Source organism: Spodoptera frugiperda, chromosome 1 (genome assembly GCF_023101765.2).
Source record: "Spodoptera frugiperda isolate SF20-4 chromosome 1, AGI-APGP_CSIRO_Sfru_2.0, whole genome shotgun sequence".
NCBI lineage: Eukaryota > Metazoa > Arthropoda > Insecta > Lepidoptera > Noctuidae > Spodoptera > Spodoptera frugiperda.
In genome coordinates, this window is record NC_064212.1 from 14213519 (window position 1) to 14229446 (window position 15928).

Below are 15928 nucleotides of genomic sequence, written 5' to 3' on the forward strand. Positions count from 1 at the left end.
GTAAAACCATAACTCGAGTACTTGTATGTAAGTGAAGGTATACGTTTAATGGAACATCAATAGCTGTATGATTCATTTAATGAAACGTCAGATATTTTTTCCACCATTACGCAGTCAAAAAGAAAAACTAGAAAATATTTGAAATTTCGCAAATGATTAGTGAGAGCTATCATCTAACAATTCTACCAATCCGAACGGTCGAAATACTCTTTGACGCGGGCCGCAGAAGCTTGCGCGGCGCCAGTCAGTAGTCGCCGTGACTTGGTACAGAGTGGACGTGCCGCGCGCGCTCTCCCGCACCGCCTGCATATCGCAGCGAGTGAATTGTGAATCGAAAAAAATAAAACAACACCGCAGTGAAAGTGCATGTGTCAGTGGATTTAGATTTGCAGTGTGTTTGATGTGTATCACAAACGTGGATTGAAGGTATTGTGTTCCGTAATTCTGTAGTTTAGTGTGTCGGCATTCCGTATCCCAGGTAGGTGCAGATTAAATCTTAAATGAAACGAATTACCAAATTGTGGTTATGTGAAATAATGATAAAACCTTTTTATAATTTATCGTAAGTAATGGAAGTTCGATTGCTAATGTTTCCTATTAAAATATCACGATGAGTATGCGTGTTTTTACCATGCACGCTTGAAAAGAAACCAACTTAAATAGCGAGCATGGGTTAACTACGTGCGGTCCCACGTCGGGCGCCAATTTTCTTTGGGTCCCATGGTGGGTGCCAATTACTTGCCGTAGAAAGGTAGCTCATGAAACATTGGACGGGATTATTTCGTTAAGGGATAGATATATGTTACAACACAATTTAATTGTCTAAACAACGTGAAAGCCTTTTTAAAACAAATTATTTTCGGAGTATGCATTACCTAATGCCTTGTTAAACAACAAAAGGCTTCATAATCGAGTAAATAAACCTTTTAGGCGTGTTTTAACGTGTATTATGTATTACGTGCGTAAAAAGGTACAGAATGTCGTTAGTTATTAAACGTTTTCGCGAATCTTTAATGGATGTGTGACATTTTTTAATATTTTTTTATTTAAGTGTTGTCGTAGTCAGGTGTGTGTAGTATATAAGGCTGCATGTTAGCATACATCTGCTTATATAATTTCATAACGGGTGTGTCTGTACAATTTATGCAAACTTCTGATGATTTTTTAAATTTTGATTTCTTGTGTATCAAGGCTTTTAACAAAATAAGATAAGAAATAGTATTTATTAGACAATTTGGATTACATTTATGATTCATAGTTTATTTTGACAACAACTATTTGGAGACTGCTTATTTCAGATTTCTCGATTACATTGAACGTTGTTGAATTTATCAGTTAAAAGTATTTTAATTGGTAAAGTCTGGATTTGATTTGAGCCAATTTTGATATTATTACTCTTATCATTAATTTAATAAACATCGTTTACAAAAGTTATTTGTCCTAACATTTTATTCAAGTTTTTTAAACGAATATTGTTAGCACTTTTAAAAGATAGTGTGAGCAGCAACTATTATAGTTATTCTTTATCTAAACTCGTACATTTCTAAGTTGGATCGTTTACTAAACTTTTGGATCGCCGGCGCCAGTTTAAAATATTTGATCAATGCTTTTCTTTTATTTTTTTTCCTCTACCGTAGAGCGTGGTCCAAACTTTTTTGTTAGCTCGTGGCTAGGGCAGTGGGTTACGGGAACTTCGGAGCATGACATTGTATTTTGATACTTAACATGAATGTTATTAATGTTGCTTTTAACTTAAATGTATTTACTTGTCCACAAGCTTTTATATCTACGTGTAAAATATTACGTATCATTTATGGGAGTGGTTTTAAAAAGCCCCCACTGCAAATGGCATAGTTGAATTATATTTTATCATTTCATCAACTGTTTTTTTGTTTTTTTTTTTTGCCAAGCTATTATAATATATTTTCGTTTGAGTATTATTGTTTTATGAGACATATTCATATCTCCTGCAATATTTCCTCTACAATAACCATTACTGTGCAATACTCCTAGATTGCTGAGATGTTACTCGATAGTCAGAGAGATTGATTGAAAGGATTAGATTACACTACAGACCGAACAAAGGATGAAGATACCATTGGTATGTAGGTAATCTAAGTAATTGACATTGTTCAAATGGTTTCATGTAATTATACAATACGGAACGTTTGCGAAACGTGATCAAGATCATATATTTTACAGAGATCTAGAATATCATAGAATATTAGGAAAAAAATAGTATACGCCCTTTCTAAACTCTCTAACGACATCGCAATCAGACTTGAACCGAAGTCGATCATTTAATAAAATGTTGAATTTTATCAATTTTCATTTCAATATCTATTCCCGCATATAAATGTGTGTAGTTAACGAGATTTGAGCAGTTTGGCCGTAGAGGGCGCTAGTGGAACTAGTTTGAAGTAATAGTCCCGAGTTATGTGTTTAATAAATGATTAATTTGTCGCCACGGGCGCCTTACACCTACTCGCTTATGTATAGAACGTACCCAGAAAAAGGTCTTCGTCTATTGCTCGGTTCTACTCGAGCGGGAGCTTTGTGGGCTACCAGTTACATAATGTATTGAGGCTGTATAATCTTATGTACGATATTAATACTAAATTGTGTAATGCCAAAATTCATTATGCGTTGATAACATAAATTTACGTATTGATTTAAACTGTCTCCATTAAAAATATACCTCATAAATGCTGATTTTATATCTCTTCTTAGAACTGCAAAAATATGTTATTTGAAACGAAGAAATTCTGTAATTTTTTGCATGAACTAAACAAAACTAAATTCCAAACACAAACACATCTAAGAAAGCATCATTGCGTCAACCACTTAAGGTACGTTTTTGAACACACAGTCTACAAAAGCATTTCGCTGTCAACAAAATGAGGTTAAGTTTGATGGAAACTTTTGTTTTTAGTGCAGCTTCGGTACCTGAGCCACGTCTGTGTCGATACGTGCATCGCGTATTTCGCGAGCTCTATAAATAGGTCAACTGTACCATCTTCATATTGACTAGCATGACTCAAAACCTACATCATATGAGGTATATGTATTATATACTATCACATATATGTGTAACTTATGAAAAGTTTTAAACTATTGAACAATCTTATATTTAAAACATTTAAACGTGGGGTCCGGGGCTCAGCTGTCGTTCTGGCACACCTAATAACTATTATTCCAACCAAAATGGAAGCGATGCTATAGTTACTAGTCAAACCTCGATTGTTAAGGCATAAATAAACCGATTACTCATAAATAAATAACAATCGATGTAAATGAAAGCAATAAGGCAGAAGCCATTACAATAACGTAGTCTGACTGTATCACAATTTGTTTGTTAGAGTTCAATAAACTTTGCTCACAATGTACTCGTACGCACATAACGCGAATCGGGGTTTTTCAATATTTTCGCCATACGCAAAATATATTTGAATATAAAGTTAGCGAGGGCCGACAGGATCCAATTCGTGCCACCTTATCGATTACTTTCAAATTCAACTTGAGTCGAAGTTGTGGGATGTCGATAATTTCTCCATTGATATTAGAATCCCGAACTTCGCTCTCACACTGCCGCGTCCCGCGCCGAATATTTAACAAATATTTTTATCCGAAATGAAATATGTTACTGAATACATTTACGATGTGATGATTGTATCCAATACTCGGTGATAACGGTTATCATTGATAAATATTTCAATTTATTCATTTTGGAATACTCTACAACAAATTTTGGAATATGTAACGACTTATTAAAAATATTAATTTCACAATCAGTATGTAATATCACATTTAATAACACGTTGAAATGTTTAGCTAAAATATTTGTCACTAGGTTAACGAGCTCAAGGACTAATGAATAACTCCCCGTTTATATAACTCGAGTAGTTGGCAATGAGCAAACAGCTGGGTGTCACAACGAGTGTTACATCAAAACTAAATCAAACATTATATTGGAAGTCACGTTCTCATTATTACCGGCTTATACATTACTAGCGCCAATTAACGCGGCAGGCTCAGCAGAAATCAATGTAATCCTCTATCTATTGTGAATTGTGTAGCACGCTTCGTACTGTTTACACAGATATTATAACTTCTAAGACTTCACAAACAGACTTAAATATCATCTACTAAAGTAGTAGAAATTGATTAAAGTTATAGAACATGAAATTATTAGTTCAATTGTTTGATTCCAGCATGAGAACTTCACTTATTTAATGGACTGAGTAAATATCTATATGGCTAATTTGAACATTTTGATATCATAACGTTACTATAAACTAATCATTTCATTTACATACACATTGTGAACGCTATAATTAAATAGATTGATTTTCTATTAATAAGTCTGTAGTAGCTCATTGTATAGAGGTGTGTCTTAATACATTGTATGTGGCCTTCACTGGACTATACTTTACTGGCATGTTTGTACAGCTGCCATTGAAAAACGTCCATTCATTCGTTCACCCTTAACTCCATATTGTTCTTGTTAGTATAATATACTGAATATAATTAGATCGGGATACAAAGAAACTGGTTTAAAATAGAAACCATTTTGTTTTGTTTCCTTACCGCCGCCGCCCAAAATAAACGTGTGGTTATTTTCCGATAAATTTTCCATAAAAAGGTTAGAAAGGTTAGTAACTTGTATTTCAGAAACTGTAAAGAAAATTAATTATCATTTAACGATCAAAGTTTTTGGGCCAGTAAGTCTAGCTCACATTATTCGCACATATCAAAGTTATTTTCAACATGGCTCCCAAAACGTGTAAGCCAACGCGTGCAATGTCACTGACTGGTTGAAAACTTTGCGAATCTAATATGGAGCTTGAAATATAAAAGTTTGAGAAACTACACAGTTGAACCAATTTACTCAGCTGTGTTTGGAACATTTTCTATTTTTATCAAAGTCACTTTATTGATGAACTGCAAATGTGACTCTTTATTATTAAAATTCATATGTTGGTGACTCATCAAAGCGTTTGTGCTCTATGATATATACTTACTCTTCAAAGAGATATACAATTAGTGGTTAACTTATGTGTGGTGCACAATGAAGCCAATTGTAGTTTTCTTTATTTTTCTCAACCATTTCTCTCACACTTCGTGGTTAGCGGCAAGACACTGTTTACCACATTCCTTTAGTATTTTAAAAGTAAAGACACTCTAGGCTTGAAAGTTACAGACTTGTACCTGTCGCTACCAATACTTAGAGGTGTTCATAATTGACGAGCGACGCCTTATCACGTTCTTCAATCTAGGTCACATGTCCCCAGGCACCAGTGTCAAGTGTAACACCTAAAATAAAAACACCCAAACACCCACATAATTACGTTCCCGAGAATATCTTGTTATTCGATTAATAAATTAACTTTCTCTCTCTTATTAAAAAGTCTGTTGTTTTGTTTACGCGATAAAGTTTTATGGCTTGAATTTATGTGGAATCCCTTATCCTACAATTAATTGTTGGGATTATTTGGTGCGCCTCAGGAGAGACTTGATATTAATCTTAATGAACTTGCTGCTACACTTTGTCTTCATTTTTGTGGATACTTGGGACACTGATATTCACTTGAATCTCGATAGATTGTGTGTGTGGCTGAGCTATATAAATTACCACTTACACACATTAAGTAAAAGTGGAAGATTTGATTCCTGCCACAATGACACTGGTGTGCCAGCAAAGAAGTATAACAAGAGGATTGAAAAGGTACAAAGCTATCCATCCATCTCTGTACATCAAGGAAAATATAGCGGAAGTTTATAAAAACTCTCATTAAAAATAATTAGCAAACTCCTTGACGTAATTTATGAAAATGTCTGTTCTGTAGATGCAGCTGAAGGGAAGGTTTGAGTTGATTCTAAATAATTGTTTTAATTCCACTGTTCGTTTAGTAGCGTCACATTTTCTATGCTTATGTAGTAATCACGTAATGTATGTCGTATTTGTGTAGAGGGTAATTTTCCTCGTAGTTTTAGTTTGTTTATATAAGTCGGTATAGAAATAAGTATTCCTAATAGTGTCAGAGATGTCAGCGTGTTGTCACAAATGAAAGCTGTTTAGCCATAAATGTTAGATAAGTATAAGCACAACCGTTTCACTCAGGCTTTGTTTTAATCTGCTCGCAAATCCTCTGCGGAGTTATTAAAAGAAACAGAAAATCTTAAGAATTATTTCGTCTCAGACTCCGTGGAATTGGTCTCGTTTATCATGATTTAATAATTAAGAACGACATTTCTTGGTAAAAATAAAAAGGTTCTCGGTAGGCAGGTCGGTGGTGCCTTAATAAAAATCGAATCTACACCCTACCAACCTTTAATTGAATCTAAATTGAATCAAACTATGTTTCCTTGCGTACAGTAATTATTATTACTTTCTTCATTTGTTTCCAGTAATTAATGTATGGGAGTAATTATCACAGTCCAGCAGTCTCTCGTGTTGTTTTACTTATTATAACTTGGCTTGGATAAGTTTTAATTGGGAAAAATGTGTGCAGGTATCGGATTGTGGCAACAAGTTCATGGGACCCATTAATTGGGATATGGGAGTCCCGCGCTGCGCACAAACTTCACTTTGCAAGGAAATGCGACGGGTTAAACACTCATTAGTCGAGTTTCATACTCTTTTTGTTTCTACTCCGTTTATTTTCTAGTGTGACGTATTTTATGTGTTCTTTGCTAAAGTTTAAAAAATATTCTATGAAGTTTTACGATATACGTTAAAACCATTTCACGTAATTGGAGGTACTTATGTAATTTAATGTTATTTTGAAATAATGGTTGTTATATATAAAAATAAGAACTCGAAATATAATGTACCGCCATTATTATGTAAATTAGACATACCCACATCCACATAGTACGAGCTGAACATCCGGCCTTTTGATCCTCGTCTCTATTTCGCAAATAGATAAATCAAAGCGAACAACTCCTTTATTTTGATAAAAGAATAATGTAAAGAGAACGTTAGCGAGTAAATAGGTAGGCACTAATATTGTAATATCGGTACTCTCGGGGCTTGCCTGCTAGATGGTATTTTTAATTTAAGTGAACAGGATCCGTTGTTCCCTGAGAAGATCTTCTTTTCCTCTTAAGGTTGCACTGTCTTATTCCCTGATACTACCTTCTTTTAATTTCCTGGTATTAATTAATTTGTTGTATTTACACACGAACCTCAGGTACATGGTGGGGAACAAAGGCTAGGGGGAAAACATGGCGTCCCATAGCCCTCAGAATAATACGTGTCGCCAGGATTACATTATCCCTCTTTTTACTCCCTTACTCCCTCCTACTGTAGCGTTGCCGTTAACGTTTATTATAAAATTGTAAATGCGTTTGAAAATGAAACAGGAAAATAATTTCCGCAGGATGTTCGTTGCTTAGTGTTAGTATTGTATACTTCAGTATGTAGTACTTTATACTTTATAGTAATAAAGCTCTAGGTAATAAAACTCACACTACATAATTATAACCTCCTGGTGTGGGTTTAAAATAAACATTTATCTTTGTTAACGATTAGTTTATTATTCAGATATTAATATGTCTTAAAACTTTATTTTGTTTTTTTTTGTGTTGTAAACATCCAATTACTTTTCCCACCTTGGGCGAGGCGAGAGGTAGTGTTCAGACTTACTGACTAAAAATCACCCGTCCCTACTTCTGCTTTTTGAGCCGTCATTCATAATCCCAATAGGCAGTCGGCAGCTCATATGCATTACACATAGACAATTTTAAAATCAACCTGTTCAAAATTGTAAACTTTAAAATTATTTAACGCTACTGTCTACTATGTCAATCAAATTGTTATCCAAGATTCTGTTATTTAAGTCAATCCCGAATTACTTTAAACGACATTAATTATTGAAATAAATTACAAACGCTAATAGGAGAAGAAGAAGACGAATTTATCCACACTTACACTGACGACATAGTTACCGCGCGCACGCCGCCGCAGCACCGCGGCCTCTGACCAAAAAACAAGCAAACACACGCCGCGCCTGTGGTCCACAACTTTGTACCATTCTGTTTTAACGAGAACTAATTATTATCCCGCTCTCACGAGTACCCACTTAGGGGCTACGCAGCAATACATCTATGGTGCGAACTGCACGCCCGTCCCTTTGTTCCCGACGTAAACTTGGAGGAAATTTGACAGTTTTACGGTATATAAAGGCTGTAATGGATGAGAGGGTGTTTAGCGATAATTAGCGAAGCAACGGCGCGTGCATAAATCATGCGACCGTCCATTGTCGGGAGACAGAGTCACTCTTACACGCCGGCGAAGTACGTGGCGTTCATCATCGCTCGCTTACCTACTTTATTCTTACTCGACTGCGCGTTCTAAGAAGGGTTATGTATTTATTTAAGCTTGTTCTTATAAAGCTTTGTAGAGCCCAATTCCTATTCCAATTGTTTGAACTCATAAATTGGTTACAATTACTATATGACTGAATCTTGATTATTCCTTATTACATTCGCTACAACTAACGACAGTTCCGACAAACGTGTAACCTTCATACGACCTCATATCTGTAAAGGATCTAATATAAACACTATAACGTGATCCATATACAAACATATTTCTTTGAAACACATAATATGCTCAATTTCTAGGACTTACTCTACATAATACAATGAGGTATGAAATACAGTACATACATACATACGTATATATGTACACTAGTACGAAAGTTCACTCGTGTTCAGTAGGTATTTGATTCCCCACGTATTTGCTTTTAATAAGAAATTACATTGCTGCTATATTTACAGTTTTTCCAAGGTTTCAGTTATTAATGTTCCGAACATCGTAACTTTTGTAACTTTTTTGTTTGTTAGGTAAAAACACACGTCAAGTCGTTGAACCCATTTCACAAGTCAAAGTCTCGATAGGCATCAGATCTACTAATGTTTTTTCTTTCGTTTGCAATTAACATTTATTCTACAAATGTTTTTGTTGTAAGTATAATAATATGAGCTTATAATAGTTCGTCGTCTGGTCAATGTCCTTTGTTGCACGAAAAGATATTAGTTTTGATAGAAATATAGTTCAGTTGGAAATACAGTAAGATGCCCATGATGGTTTCCTTCACAGTATGTCCGTGTCTATTTAAACGATTAAATTTTTAGACCGAGAAAAAGGTTAAGAACAAAATCGTCACGCCTTTAATCCCCAAATGGATAGGCAGAGGTGCACATTATTTCACAATTAATTTTATGTTGTAAGTCCCATGTAATAGGTGGTGAGTAGAAGTACAAAAGTAACGACATATTGACACCCACCTTTAGTAAAGCATTTGATTGCTCAAACCCACGGATTAATATAATGATTGGGAAATACCAGCAGTGATATAACGAGGACACAATAAGTCGGTGTCGCGCGCAACGTTTGATGTATCGCACGCCGCTCCAGCGACGCGGCAACTGCCGGAGTGAGCGATCACCGCCACCCACCGCACGTACCAAACTTCTCTGTTATATGAAATCACATTAGAATTAAATTACATATCCTGTGTATAGGATTTACACCAATTATTATATATTGCCTTGTGGTTTTTAGTCAGTAAGAGTCTGACACTCCCTCTCGCCTCGCCCAAGGCGGGAGAAGCCATTGGATGATTTTACCCCTCAAAAAAAGACCAGTTGGAATAAGCTAGGATTATAATTTTTCATGCAGAAAGGTCTGCACTGAGAGGAGTGGAAGGAGGGTAGGTAGGCCTTTGCTCTGCAGTGGCAATACCACGGCTAAAAATAAATAAATAGATAACGACGAAATGGTATTTTTGTCTTACCATCTTATTACTTATGTCCTCATCGGAAGAATTCTTAATTAAGTACTGTTTCTATAGTTATATGTTTTTTTTCTCTAAATAAGTGTATTTTACGCATTATTGATAGGTAGACAGTAATAACTTAAAACGAAACATACATTTTCATATCACACTAATATTATAATTAAAGTTTGTTTGTGTTGATCTTTGAATGTTTGTCCGATGACAGTTTAAATCTCTTTAGCCTTTGTTCCTCATCACGTGAGAGTGAATCGAAACAAGACGCGGCCGACTTAATGGACGGTTTCGGGGCTTAAATATTTAAAAACTGTTTAGGCAGACCTCTTTAGAAAACTGAATGGCTTTTATAATTTATGGGAATTCTTTTAGAGGTGGCTCTGAGAAAAATATTTTTGAATAAGATGGTGTTAGGAAACCGCCATGGTTGAACCGTCGTCCAATTTAATTCTATTTATCATTTTAGAATAAAGAGGTGGACATTTTATTGACATTAGTTGACCTAATAGTTAAAAAATAAACAAAAGACCATTAAAAACTCTTTCCTCCATTTTTTGACCCTAAAATAAGTAATAGACTTGAAACTCAACACAAAAAAATATTAGGTCTAAAGTAAGTATGTAAACATTATAAAATTCAGAATTGATATGAAAAGTTGGGATCAACACGTAATTATAACGATAGGGAGGTAACAGAGGAAACAGCTTAGTCACCTCGTTAGGCGGCGAGCGACGACGGGTGACGAGCACAAGTCATTATAACTATTAACGATGTACACTTGTTTGCTAATTTATTGCGTGTTTACTTCAGCCGATATCTCGGAGGGTACACTCCAGTTGACGAGACAAGTGAGCATCTATGAGAATGAGTCGCTGAGATTAGTTTGTCATGTTCACTTTTAGTGGGATGTTGTCGTTGATCTAAGTAGTCGTTACTACGACTAGTTAAGAACAATGTGATTTGATTCGATTGGTATGTTTTATTGTAATGGTATAAACAAGCCAATAAACAAGCAGACAGAGCACCTGATGGGAAGCAATCGCCGCCGTTCATGTACACCATAGGCGTTACAAGTGCGTTGCCGGCATTTTGAAGGTTAGGAATTTAATTGCTGGTGGGTAACCAGGGATAGAGAAGATTGGGAAGGTATAATTGGGCCTCCAGTAACCTCATTCATACAACGCAAGCGTTGTTTCACGCCAGTTTTCTGTGAGGCCGTGGTATCACTCCAGTCGAGCCAGCCCATTCGTGCCGAAGCATGGCTCTCCCACAATTAAGTCTTAGATATTATTACATAGATACAAATGTACGATGTATATCTTAGATCTCTGCTTTGTTAACTTTCAATTGATGTCGTAGATACTATCATACCGTATAATTTTCTTCTCCGACAAAACGTATTCATTACTAACAATGTCTGTGACAAACATAATTGTACGTATTAATTATAACACAATTCAGCTCGAGCACGTTATTCCAATTTATTCATTGATAGCGCTGTTTATTCCCGCAAGACTTCCTCGGCGTTATAATACGCACATAATCCAAAACATTAATTACGGCAAGTGTTTTCGGATAGTTCCTCCAGAGACTGCCGGGTACCGCGCTGGCGGGCCCCGATATTGCGGCTGTATTTACATGCCTTTACTCTACTTTACAATGAGGTCAAGTGCTAATTGTGAGACCTCTATTTGATATTATTGTCGCCCGACATTGATCATTAATTGCTATAGGCTACCTCGACTAATGGTCCACACAACAGTAGGCATAACAGTTACGTTCACCATTATAGCTCCTCCATTCCCGATTTGAAAGATAACGACAAAACTAACAACCGTTCTATTTTTATCAATCTCCCCTCTTTCCCGCATATCTTTATGAATGCAATATATCAGAGCCGTTCCATCTTACGAGCTCTGAAGTGATCAGATAGAGGAGGCGAGGGTCGCAATAAACACATAATAAAGCGTGGCCACTCGGGCCGCACCTCCTCGCAAGAAATGCGGACGTACGTGGCGGCTCGCGGCCGACAGACGTGCGTGGAATCGCGGCGAGAGGGCAATTGTCGACTCGAGAGTAACGCGCGCCGATTATTTCGACCACCACTACATTCTGCGATTGTGGCTGTTGTAATAAAATAAATATCGCTCACTCGTAATCTAATGTGTGCCACTTCAGGTCCTTGATCGTTGTTCATTTTCAGTAATGTCAATGGTTTCAAGATAATCGTATTGTAATTACTGAATTATTCAACAAAAAAAAATTATAAACAAAATAATGCAAAATTAAATTGGTAGCCAAGATATCAACTGACAGCTTCCTGGAACATGACGCGCAGTACCGCTCAAACTCAACCAATTTGAAGGGAATCGAACGATCCAACGCGCCCGCCTTTGACGAGGCCTTTGAGTGAGCAGTGACCGACTCTGCAGTTACTGTTACACTGCCGTACGAAATTCATACGAATTCTAACTATTTTTATAAGCCGGTAAACGAGCTGACGGATCACCATGTCAGCCATAGCCACCACTCATGGACACCCGAAACACTACAGGCGTTACAAGTACGTTGCCGGCTTGCCGGCTATGAGGTGGCCCATCCCTCATAAAAACTGTGGTAAACATGGCTCTACCACACTTTTTAAGGTGTTGTATAAGACGGTGTATAATATTGAATTAAATTATTATTGGATAATGTATATAAATGAATTATGTATCGAATTTTTTTACAGATTTTCAGAGGGGCTTATCAGTGTAAAGTTTTCCACCCACGAACATTTATGATTGATATTAGGTATAACCTCCTGCGTTGTTATGTATGCATATAACATTTTTACTTCATCCCCACAATAACTTATACAGTATTAAGAATAACTGACGGTATTCTTAATACTAGTCACTTAAACTTCAATGCGGAACTGATGAGAACATAAATTCTTACATTACATATCCGAGTATCGGTATTTAATAGGTCGTTTAAGGCACATCAAGTATACCCATTCATGTATATAATGTAGTCTTTGAAGTATCTTCCGCGAAACGACGACGAAACACGAGATATATGTCGAAACAAATAGATTACACAACTTCTGCGAATCTACATAACACAACAAGACGTCTGTTTTCCTGAAAAAGGCTGTAGTTAGCTTTAGTATGTAACTTTATATAATAAATCTAAATTAGTAGATCTTATGTTAATCTTGTGTGATTTCCATGTTAAACAATTTATTACCTGCGATTAATTTGTGAACTCTACGTACAATATTGTGTATATCTTGCCCCAGTGTGGTGTGTGTGTCATACACATCAATACAACATGAGTAAGAGCAAGGTTCTGTGAGACGTGGTGTTATTCAATTGAGTTTAAAATCAAACCAGTCATTAGCAAACACCTTTGAACACTCCAAACTGAATAGTCCGTCAGTTTGTAAAGCTGCGTTATAGTTGGAAACTATGTTCGCAATAACTGTTCGATTCAATTTCCGTAGTTAGTGGCCATAGGAAGAGATCCTGCACGAACTCAAAACAAACGGACCGAGTGTCATACTACATCCACAGAGTCGAGTAATGAGTAGTGCTGTGTTCGTTTGTTTCGGTTCCGCATCCCTAATTACTACTGAAGGTTCGAAGATAATTAAACAAAACAAAATGATCATATTACTGAGAGTGAGGATTTGGTAATTAAAAATGTACCCCAAATCCGGCGATTTGCGGTACATAATTTAATTGTTGAAAGACTCGAAACCTAAGCGTTAATAATTGAAATGTGGCCGCGGTTATTTCGGAATATTCGTTTCGTTTCGTTGACCTGCGCTTTTTTCGCTCGGTTTTGTTGAGTAATGGTTCGCTTTTAATTATTGTTATGGAGGTTATTATTACACTACATTTTTATATTTATTTTCCATTAAATACATGAATTTCAATGTTTTATTATTACTATAGTTTAGCTTGAAAAGCATGGAAACTTGTAATAATTATGCTTAAAAGATCCGAGTATACTGTCCTGTACGGTATATTTGGGATACAGGTCAAAGTAAATCCCAAAATTCAGTTGCAGTAAATAAGTTTCCAGCACAATCTCACGTGGCTGTTGATTTCGATGGCGGAGTATATAAAATCATCGCAGGTTTATCTCGGTATTGATTTAAATTGGATTTAAATATAAAACGGTGTTCATTTCCCGGCCCAGGATCCGTGAAGCGAGTGCGAGCTCATCACTAGTAGATGCGGTATTATTTTACACAACCCGTCGGGCGCACTCATGATACGCTTTAAAATTCCTCCATGTAGGTACTCGTGTTTAACAATTTTGTGCAGGTATTAAAAATAAATATATGCTGTAAACGTAGCTTCGAAAATGTATCGCAGGTATCGGTTCATTTTAAGTGTGAAAATAAATTTTTGGGATGTGTAAAATTGATTTGGAGGCCAATCAACTTGAATTTCTTTTTATAATTAGCCTAGATTCATAATAATGTCAGAATGAAAAAGAAAAGAGTAATCACAGAGCAAACAAAGATAAATCATAATATCACACGATTTAGGCATTACCTGAAATCCAGCCTGAATTCGGTGAAAAGGGTCTATAAGGTACATGTGAAAACAAAACCAGGCCCACAAGGCCTTTTACGAGCACTAGACCAACGGAACGGCTATAACACATCAATCAAATTGTTGACCGTAAAAAACTCGTTAGCCTCGAAGATCAACGACATCTATTATCGAGCCCTTAAACTAAAAGCTCATAAATATCTTCACAACAAATTCTTATTTACCTCGAGAAAATTATTAACATAATTCACATGAAAATATAAGTCATTATTATTGGAGGTGTAGTGGGTATATATCAGTTTATTTTGGCGGGCCGCGAGCGACCGGCCTTTTATTGCCTCCGTTATGGCTTATGGACATTTTCGGCTCCGGAGTTACGTCACTACTTGCCAGATATTGAGCTCGGTGTGGTAGCCGCGCTCATGGCCCATGAAGGACTTTTTGCCAGGAGAACCGAGCTTACACTTCTACTTTACCTTTACAGATAACTTATCTTCAGGTAACTTGAGCCTGACCTTGCAGACCTGCTACTTTATCTCCTAACATACGTCATTAGCGAAGTAATCTTCCCGCTCTATTGAGTTCCCTTCCAACTTCACAACTCTAAATGCCTCCAATTAGGCGTAAAATTAACGTTCCAAGTTGCTAGATTTAGAGGCAATTCATAGTGAACTACCTACCGATAGTGTTGTGAATAAGTTTCAGCTCGGGGACAGGTTCGCAACTGAAACTGATTTGTATTACTATCTCACTAATTCACTACTAAATTGTTTATTAAGACTTTGAAGTCCGGACCTGAGCTATCTGGAAACTTGAACCGGTTTTAGCAATTTAGATTAGTTAGTAGCAGTGTTACCAATCAGTAAACTATTTTCTATTGCTGTGGAAATTATCTGTTACCGCAATAAGTATACTATACTATATATTGAATTATATATTGCATACTCGGTAAATATTTTGTTTAATAAAACTTGTGTGAAGCTAAAATAAACAGACAACTCAGAATGACGAAAGTTAGATGGTCACCCTAACAACATGCCGGAGTAGGCCAGGGGAGTAATATATGAGAAAAAATATACTCCCAGTGCTCGGCGTATACAATATACAGGCGGAGTATAACTCCATGCAGTATACGTCGTTTGCGTTACACGCCTGATGAGATCGCACTAGTTACGTGCGTCGAGAGCTCAGCCTGTTCGCGTTCTTACGCTGACGCCGCTACAATTTGCATTTATGTCGAGTTCAACTAAAGCTTTTTATTTTTGCTAAGTTTATTCATTGAACATTTAGATAATAACTAGATGGTTCAAGGAATGTTTATATACGGAATTGTCTGAATATACATACATACTCACGCCTGTCTCCCATGGGGAAAAGCAGAGATAATGGAACGCCAATTGCTACGAATTTTACATACTTTCTTGCGCTTCATCAACAATCATTAGTCTTTTCATGCATGTTTGTTGCTTAAGGGTACTTTTAATTTGGTCCTTCTTTGATATACCGCCAATTTTCTCTCTTTGTCGTCTAGGGCGTCCTCTACCAACGGCCCCATTCATATCCGCCTAGTATATTTCT

At 36.4% G+C, this 15928-nt stretch overlaps 1 protein-coding gene across 2 annotated transcripts in view; it reads left to right on the forward strand.

Annotated features, from left to right (window-relative positions):
* The first annotated feature begins 260 nt into the window (after nucleotides 1-260).
* The window catches only part of LOC118273428 (nephrin), a 216134-nt gene continuing 200466 nt past the window's right edge, over nucleotides 261-15928 (forward strand). The window contains exon 1 of one of the 2 annotated variants that reach the window (XM_050699043.1): nucleotides 261-478. The gene's annotated coding sequence lies outside the window, so the exon portion shown is untranslated. The remainder of the gene's footprint in view (nucleotides 479-15928) is intronic. The other variant, XM_035590399.2, reaches the window with a different exon arrangement.